General features: G+C 47.0%; 1 long non-coding RNA gene across 1 annotated transcript; it reads right to left on the bottom strand.

The window, feature by feature from the left end:
• Positions 1-3422: 3422 nt before the first annotated feature.
• On the bottom strand, positions 3423-5473 carry LOC135056572 (uncharacterized). The gene is made up of 3 exons (XR_010244070.1): positions 5324-5473; positions 5037-5248; positions 3423-4125 (listed from the first exon to the last, which is right to left on the bottom strand). It is a non-coding gene; the product is annotated as an uncharacterized LOC135056572 (long non-coding RNA).
• Positions 5474-9622: the final 4149 nt, after the last annotated feature.

A 9622-nucleotide genomic window follows, 5' to 3' on the forward strand; every position in this document is an offset into this window, starting at 1 on the left:
CGCATGTGCAGCCGAGCGGTACAAAAAATTTTTGTGCAGTTTATGAGTTGCCCAGGACTTACTCAGCCGCTGCGATCACTTCAGCTTGTCCGGGGCCGGAATTGACGTCAGACACCCGCCCTGCAAACGCTTGGACACGCCTGCGTTTTTCCAACCACTCCCAGAAAACGGTCAGTTGCCACCCACAAACGCCTTCTTCCTGTCAATCTCCTTGCGATCGGCTGTGCAAATAAATTCTTCGTTAAATCCATCGCACAGCAACGATCCGCTTTGCTTGCGATGCATACGCATGCGCAGTTCTGACCTGATCGCAGCACTGCAAAAAATGCTAGCGTGTGATCAGGTCTGAATGACCCCCTTGGTCCCTTCATTGTAGAGGTCACAATTGCACAGGTTCCTGGACACAAGAGAAGGGGTCATGAGGGAAGACACCAAACGCTAAGCAGGAATGGGGAGAGTGGGCTTCTTTAGCTATGAGAAACACATCACGTGCAGCAACACTGTGGCCCAATATAACACACCAGCTGAATTACTACAAATAATTATACAGCCCAGGACTCTCCCATGATGCAACACTCCGGCAATCTGCACACATTCCTTTATGGAGAACCTTCCCCCGTGCACTGATCTCAGCATGAAATTCCTGGGAAACAAGATGGCAAGATTAATACTCGTTCATGAAATAATTATAAATGCCAAGAGGAGGAATTCATTTTGCACCTCGTGCCTGGCGTTTCCTCTGTGTCATTACCATCCTGTGCAGACCGCTCTTATTCGGGGCCCATCCACAGCTTTGGATCTGTGTTCACTTCTCTTATGTATCTTACAGAGATTGTTAAATAAACACTTTGCCAAAGCCTGTCCTTATTAATGTGCAGTGTTATATCTGCCCCACCTGCAGTGCACATGGAGGGTAATCCAGACTGGATCACTGCAGGGGCGGGAGGGGGCATGCCAACGGCGTTAGAACGCCATTGGCGGGGCGCGGTCTGGACAACGGAGTCGTGTACGGACCGTTGGGGGGGGGGCGGGCCGCGGCAGCTGCATGACGTCACATGCAGCCGCTGTGACCCGGGATGCGACAAATAGCTCCCAGCCAGAGCACAGGAGCTGCGCAGGTAGGGAGCTACTTGTCAAGTACAAAGGCATCGCCGCTGTGAGATGCTTTTGTACTTGTGTGTGCGTGTGTGTGTGTGTGTGGGGGGGCAGGGCCTGACATGCGGGGCGGACTAGCGCCGTGCTGGGTGTCCCCCCGCATGTCAGTGTGACTGATTGGAGATGTGCTAAGTTTAGCACATCTGCGATCAGGTCTGAATTGCACCCATGGGTGGTCATTCCGGCGCAAGAAGCCTCCAGGATCCGTCCAGAAAGGCTATGTGCGCATGCCCCCCCCCCAAAAAAAAGTGAGTGGTGCGCATGTGCCAACCGCCAGGGGGAGCGCTGCGATAGTAGAACTCTGTGGCTGCTGCGGTGAGGAGGAGGGAGAGGGAAATAAGAAAGCAGACGGGGGAGTTAAAGGGGCAGCGGCGGGCAGCGGAGCGGTGAGTGTGAACGGAGAGAAAACGGCACTTAACACGGAGGCGAAGGATAGTACATCCCACCCATAAATCCCATACAATATCTTAGAATTCAGAGATCTTGGTTACATATATCTGCTTGTTGTGAGAGGCAGAGAGGTTCCTGCATTAGGAGGAGGTGCAGGCCCTGACATGCCACATGGAGCATTATGGGGTTGCTCCAAGGTAGGTAGCTCTTAGCTTAGAGATACTGTAGCAGGGAGCCATTATCATGTGGCTCCTTGCTGGTTAATCATAGACCCAGATTGGGGTAATGGAGGTGTGAGGTGTGGTGCCCCTGGACTGGCAGATCTGGATGGCTGTAGTGTGGCATACCATCACATTAACACTTATCACATACTAATTTCTTCAACACTATTTCTTATTTTAATTACATCTGATTTTTGTATCACCTTCTTTATAGCTTCTGCTTCTTAACACTAATTTATTAACACTATAGTTTTTTCACTGGTATGCTGCCCGGGGCTGTCTGGCTTATGCTGATTTTTTGGGGTACCGCACCCTGCACCTAGATATAGCGCTAGGGACCCCCAATATATATACAGAGAGGCCTTGATGCGGCTTGGGGGCTTACACATACATTAGCGCAGATATATGTAACCGAGATCTCTGAATTCTAAGATATTGGGGTATATTTACTAAGCTCCAGATTTTCACCGAGTTGGTGTTTTTTCTTCAAAGTGTCATCTCGGGAATTTACTAAGCACAAATCACGGCAGTGATGAGGGCATTCGTATTGTTATTACGGCTGTGTAGTAAAAATACGAATGAATACACCATCGGTCAAACGCGTCTGTTTAGGTATTGAACACGGTCATTTACTAACTAACCATTCGTATTTGAAATCTCTTGCGTGAAAATGCATGTGCGGCCGTGAAAAAATACTAATCGTACAAAAAGCCTAAAAAAAAGTAGACCTGCTTTTGAGAAGCGTGTTTACATGTGTTGCCAATTCTACATTAGTCACACCTGACTTTTTGGACCTTTAAAAGGGGCCCAAACACATTTTTCACCACTCTCAATCTGAAATGGCTGCTACTGTGTGAAGTACTGCTGTCTTGTTTGCTGGGGGATACCTGACACTGCTCCATGAGGCTACAATAAACCCAGGCCAGAAAAATCAACAGGGTAAGCAGGTTGTACATGTTCCGCGTAGGCTGGCCATGGCTTGTTGTTTTAGTGGGCGTTTAAACGATAACAAATTTGCTGATGAACATGTTATACAGATGCTCAGACTAAATGTAAATAACATTTTCCCTCTGTATGACCTGGTCAAACTGAACCTAGACCCTGAGACAGCACGCTCTCGCTCTGTCTCAGGCCTGCACAAACTCCTGCCTGTGTTGCACTTTATGTCTACTGGCAGCTTCCAGCCTGTGACTAGCGATGTCATTAGTATCTCACAGGCCACCTTTTAGAAATATGTAATTCAGGTGAGTTAAAACATACATACACGTCTACGTCTAAGTGGTGCTTCTGTAATGTAATAGAACACAGTATTGTATTGCTTACAGGTCATGACACTCACCTTTAATTTTGGAATGTCCACTCAGGTTTTGGATGTCTTGGATGGCTACATAGATGCCTCTCTCTGCTTCCCTACCCTGGAGTCGTAGTGGCATGCAGTCAGGGTAACTTTATGTGATCTTGCTGCCACGTTGAGCTGAGGACACCTAGGGGCAGGCAATATATTTATACCAATACACATCTGGCCCAAGACACTAATGTGGAGGTGGTTCGTGGAGCCAATTAAACAATACACATATTCCGTGTTAACAATTTTTTTATTTTAACACACGAATTTATGAAAAAAAAAACAAAAAAAAAAAACATTTTATTGGTCACCATATTCTGTGCACGCATTATTATTTGTGTTTTTTTTGTGTGCTGGGTGCCGAGGATTGTGCTGGCTCGTTGGTGCGGGTTCGACTTGAGCGTCGAACTGGGGATTGAACTGGGGTGTGGCTTGGTGTAGTTGTCCCCGAGCTCGATGTCACATGGTGTGATGCCAACACACTTAGGCTTTGACTAAGATTGTTCAAGCTTGCTGTGAGCTGCGTATTAGCGGCAGTGTTTGCTATCATTCGTGATAGGTTCTCATTTATCATTTGGTTGTGTTGGATGATCTGGATGAGTGATTGTTGCTGCCGCTGTTGTTCATCCAAGATGCGTTGGAGGTTTGATTGCATTTGGCTGTTGTCTGCCCTCATCTGCTCCATGGAGTTTGCGATTCTGCCCACCTGCACTATAAGTCTGCCTGAGTTGCGACTCAGTCTAGGCAGATGATGGGGCAGACTTGACAGGTATTGGCTGTGGGTGTTGAGGCTTGCGCAGTATTGCGCCTGTTGTGTGGACCAACGGGTCCAAAACTCAGGGCCCATTTGTGTGTCCACTTGTGTTGTGGTCAATTGGGGGCTGTGTGATGTTTGGGGTGGTTGGGGTATGTCCTGCGGCGTGGTTGGCTGGGTCGGATCGATGGGCTGCAGGTGGAGTGTGAAGGTCTCCTGGTCACGTTCCTGCTGGGCATCCTCGGTGATGATGGGTGGGTCTGTATGGGGTTGAAGACAGCCACTATTTAGTAAATATGTAGCATTGGTCTTACTATAGCTTTACGTCAACATGCATTACTTCTTAATATTAATGTTGTAATTGCTAAATAGATTGTGGCCTCAACTTAACTATGTTGTTCACCTTTTTTTTAAAAATATGTGGCTTCTAACGTTCACTACTCATTTGTTTAAAGTTTGTGGGAATAGTTGGATTCTGAGCCATAATTAATGTTTAAACACGAAGAACTCTAACAAATACAAATTACTACATTTACATATTGGGTATGAAGCTTCCTTTGGAACAACACACACAATACAATAAATGTGTTGACCAATACACTCATACATTGTTCAAGCCAGTCAGTGGTCTGCCCAAAACGTTAACAAATATAGTGGTCTAAAATGTACACATTAACAATGGGTGAAAAAGTATTAAGGTGCCCTATGTTTAGAACTGGTGATGTTGGCCATGCAAAACAATTGGATGAGACTTAACATTTATGTTGGTTATTTTCGGAAAAAATTATGTCAAACAAATGTGTTGATATGGCCAACATCACATCTGACAATTAACCATCTAAAAATACCTTAACACCATGTGGTTGTTGTTGTTGATTATTACAAGGATGACTGGTCATTTGTGTTAAATGTTTTGCTCTGCACTAACGGTGCAGATGTATAAACCAGGAGAAGGCATAAGGAATTAAAAAAACAGTGATATGTGCAAGGTGATAAAGGCACAAGGCAAACAGCTCCAATATGTAAATTAACATTTGTGTTTATTTTGTACTGCTGCCTTTATCACCTTGCACATATCAGTGTTTTTTCACTTCCTTATGCCTTCTCCAGGTTAATAAATCTACCCCACTGTTTGTTAACTTATTTCCACGTAATTGTTATGTTTACTCACCAGACAACTGAGGGGATTGTGGCTCCTCACTTTGTGGGCTGGCCAATAGAGCTAGTGGTGGCATGGCCGACACTGCGGAGATGCGCCATTGGGGTGGTGATGCTGGTGCTGGAGCTTCTGCCTCAAGACGCCGTCTCTTGGGTGGCCTCGTAGCCACAGTAACCGAGCCCTGTGTTGGCGCCTTAGTGTCGGTGGATTTGCCGAAGAAGAGCCTATGTGATAAGATAAACATTAACATTTTGTGTTTCTATGTGTTTGCAGAATATGTGTTTACAGTAAAATCTTACCTGCATTGCCACCATCTGCATCTCTTGGCAGTGTGGGATGAGGCCTGGCTGTGCTGCTTCTCTGGCGTACTGTAGAAATATGAAGAATGTCCTTATGAACATACTATTTTGTTGATATGTTTATGCAAATTCCTTATTGTGATGTAAACATATGTGGTACTTGATGAGAAGTAAACTAAACTATGCTTATGCTTTTCTGCCTGACTTCATTGGGTGTGTATCATTTAAATTAGAAAAAAAATTGCAAAATAATCCATACCCAAACGCAAGTAATTTAAAAAATTTTACTACTTAAAACCAAAACGTCGTAGCTTGACACAACCACAATATTGCACGCTAAGGTCACAATTTTTGATGCTAACAATAAAACACTAGCCACAAATATCTGCGAAAACTTGGAAACATCACAACCAAATATGCCTGAAAAAACACATGAAGCACACAAAGGACAACCCAGAACAACACACAATAAACATAAATGCTATGAAATGTATTAAAAAAAACCCCCAAAAAAACACTTCTTTAAAATACACCTACAAACATTTACTTTTGGCATAAAACACCAGAAAAAGGACAAGGCAACCACAAAAAAACAACTATACAAAGGTTAAAAAAATACATAATTGAGAATAACACTGCATCAGGCCTGGCCAACCTGTGGCTCTCCAGCTGTAGTGAAACTACACATCCCAGCATGCCCTGCAACAGTTTTAGCATTCCCTAATAGCAAAACTGTGGCAAGGCATGATGGGACTTGTAGTTTCACAACAGCTGGAGAGCCATAGGTTGGCCAGGCCTGCACTACATCACCAACACATTAGAAGAATGAAGAAACTGACAACCACAATTAGCTACAAGACATTTCAGACAACTAAGGACAAAGCACAGATGTTGATTTTAATTTTAAAATTATAAAAAACTCACCATCCTGCCTTGGCCGATCCGAATCCCGGACATAAGTGGCACCAACCACTTCTGGCGGAATGAGTGCACGCACAGGCTCCTCCCAATCGCGGTAAGATGCACGGAAGGGGGGTCCACCCCCGGTTTGGCGGGCTGATTTAGCCTCCTTGGCCATCTTCGCCTTGACGCGGCGCTTTATGTCGTAGAAACGCTTACGACACGTGTCCTCAGTCCGCCTCACCACACCCTCACTATTCACAGCCGCAACTACCTTCCCCCACAGAACACTCTTCCTGCGTGACGACACCTTTGCAGGATTATGGCCAAACAACTGCCGATGATGCCTCATCAGCTCCCGCACCAAAGCCATATTTCTCTGACGTCCTAAGTGGATGCTGGGACTCCGTAAGGACCATGGGGAATAGCAGCTCCGCAGGAGACTGGGCACAACTAAAGAAAGCTTTAGGACTACCTGGTGTGCACTGGCTCCTCCCTCTATGACCCTCCTCCAGACCTCAGTTAGAATCTTGTGCCTGGCTGAGCTGGATGCACACTAGGGGCTCTCCTGAGCTCCTAGAAAAGAAAGTATATTTTAGTTTTTTTTTTATTTTCAGTGAGATCTGCTGGCAACAGACTCACTGCTACGAGGGACTAAGGGGAGAAGAAGCGAACCTACCTGCTTGCAGCTAGCTTGGGCTTCTTAGGCTACTGGACACCATTAGCTCCAGAGGGATCGAACACAGGGCCCGACCTCGATCGTCCGTTCCCGGAGCCGCGCCGCCGTCCCCCTTACAGAGCCAGAATCAATAAGATGGTCCTGAAAATCGGCGGCAGAAGACTTCGGTCTTCAACAAGGTAGCGCACAGCACTGCAGCTGTGCGCCATTGCTCCTCATGCACACCACACACTCCGGTCACTGATGGGTGCAGGGCGCTGGGAGGGGGGGGGGGGGGCGCCCTGAGCAGCAATATTAACACCTTGGCTGGCAAAAAAATCACAATAAATAGTCCTAGAGGCAATATATGTGAAAAATACCCCTGCCAGAGATCCATAAAAAAGCGGGAGAAAGTCCGCCGAAAAAGGGGCGGGGCTATCTCCCTCAGCACACTGGCGCCATTTTTCCCTCACAGCTCCGCTGGAAGGATCGCTCCCAGGCTCTCCCCTGCAGTTTTCAAGACTACAAAGGGTAAAAAAGAGAGGGGGGGCACTAAATTTAGGCGCAGCAGTATATATATAAGCAGCTATAAGGGAAAATCACTCAGTTATAGTGTTCATCCCTGTGTTATATAGCGCTCTGGTGTGTGCTGGCATACTCTCTCTCTGTCTCCTCAAAGGGCTTTGTGGGGTCCTGTCCTCTGTCAGAGCATTCCCTGTGTGTGTGCAGTGTGTCGGTACGGCTGTGTCGACATGTTTGATGAGGAGGCTTATGTGGAGGCGGAGCAGATGCCGATAAATGTGATGTCACCCCCTGCGGGGCCGACACCTGAGTGGATGGACTTGTGGAAGGAATTACGTGAAAGTGTCAACTCCTTACATAAAAGGTTTGACGACATACCAAATATGGGACAGCCGGCTTCTCAGCCTGTGCCTGCCCAGGCGTCTCAAAAGCCATCAGGGGCTCTAAAACGCCCGCTACCTCAGATTGCAGACACAGATGTCGACACGGATACTGACTCCAGTGTCGACGACGATGAGACTAATGTAACTTCCAATAGGGCCACACGTTACATGATTGAGGCAATAAAAAATGTGTTGCACATTTCTGAAGTTACCCCAGGAACCACACAAAAAGGGGTATTATGTTTGGAGAGAAAAAACTACCAGTAGTTTTTCCCCCATCTGAGGAATTAAATGTAGTGTGTGAAGAAGCGTGGGCTTCCCCCGATAAGAAACTGGTAATTTCTAAAAGGTTACTAATGGCGTACCCTTTCCCGCCAGAGGATAGGTCACGTTGGGAAACATCCCCTAGGGTGGATAAAGCGCTCACACGCTTGTCAAAGAAGGTGGCACTACCGTCTCCGGATACGGCCACCCTAAAGGAGCCTGCTGATAGGAAGCAGGAGGCTATCCTGAAGTCTGTATATACACACTCAGGTACTATACTGAGACCTGCTATTGCTTCAGCATGGATGTGCAGTGCTGCAGCTGCGTGGTCAGATTCCCTGTCGGAAAATATTGATACCCTAGACAGGGACACTATATTGCTAACCGTAGAGCATATTAAAGACGCAGTTTTATACATGAGAGATGCACAGAGGGATATTTGCCGGCTGGCATCTAAAATTAGTGCAATGTCCATTTCTGCCAGGAGAGGGTTATGGACTCGGCATTGGACAGGTGATGCAGATTCTAAAAGGCACATGGAAGTTTTGCCTTATAAGGGTGAGGAGTTGTTCGGGGATGGTCTCTCGGACCTCGTTTCCACAGCAACAGCTGGGAAGTCAGCATGTTTACCCCATGTTCCCTCACAGCCAAAGAAAGCACCGTATTATCAGGTACAGTCCTTTCGGCCCAATAGGGGCAAGCGGTTAAAGGCGCGTCCTTTCTGCCCAGAGGCAGAGGTAGAGGGAAAAAGCTGCAGTATACAGCCAGTTCCCAGGAGCAAAAGTCCTCCCCCGCTTCCTCCAAGTCCGCCGCATGACGCTGGGGCTCCACAGGCGGAGCCAGGTACGGTGGGGGCCCGTCTCAAAAACTTCAGCAATCAGTGGGCTCGCTCACGGGTGGATCCCTGGATCCTTCAAGTAGTATCTCAGGGGTACAAGCTGGAATTCGAGACGTCTCCCCCCCGCCGTTTCCTCAAATCTGCCTTGCCTACAACTCCCTCAGGCAGGGAGGCAGTGTTAGAGGCAATACACAAGCTGTATTCCCAGCAGGTGATAGTCAAGGTGCCCCTCCTTCAACAAGGACGGGGTTACTATTCCACAATATTTGTGGTACCGAAACCGGACGGTTCGGTGAGACCCATTTGAAATTTGAAATCCTTGAACACATATATAAAAAAATTCAAGTTCAAGATGAAATCGCTCAGGGCGGTTATTGCAAGCCTGGACGAGGGGGATTACATGGTATCACTGGACATCAAGGATGCTTACCTGCATGTCCCCATTTACCATCCTCACCAGGAGTACCTCAGATTTGTGGTACAGGATTGTCATTACCAATTCCAGACGTTGCCGTTTGGTCTGTCCACGGCACCGAGGGTATTTACCAAGGTAATGGCCGAAATGATGATACTCCTTCGAAAAAAGGGAGTTTTAATTATCCCGTACTTGGACGATCTCCTGATAAAGGCGAGGTCCAGGGAGCAGTTGTTGGTCGGGGTAGCACTATCTCGGGAGGTGCTACAACAGCACGGATGGATTCTAAATATTCCAAAGTCACAGCTGGTCCCTACGA

This window comes from Pseudophryne corroboree, chromosome 1 (genome assembly GCF_028390025.1).
Source record: "Pseudophryne corroboree isolate aPseCor3 chromosome 1, aPseCor3.hap2, whole genome shotgun sequence".
NCBI lineage: Eukaryota > Metazoa > Chordata > Amphibia > Anura > Myobatrachidae > Pseudophryne > Pseudophryne corroboree.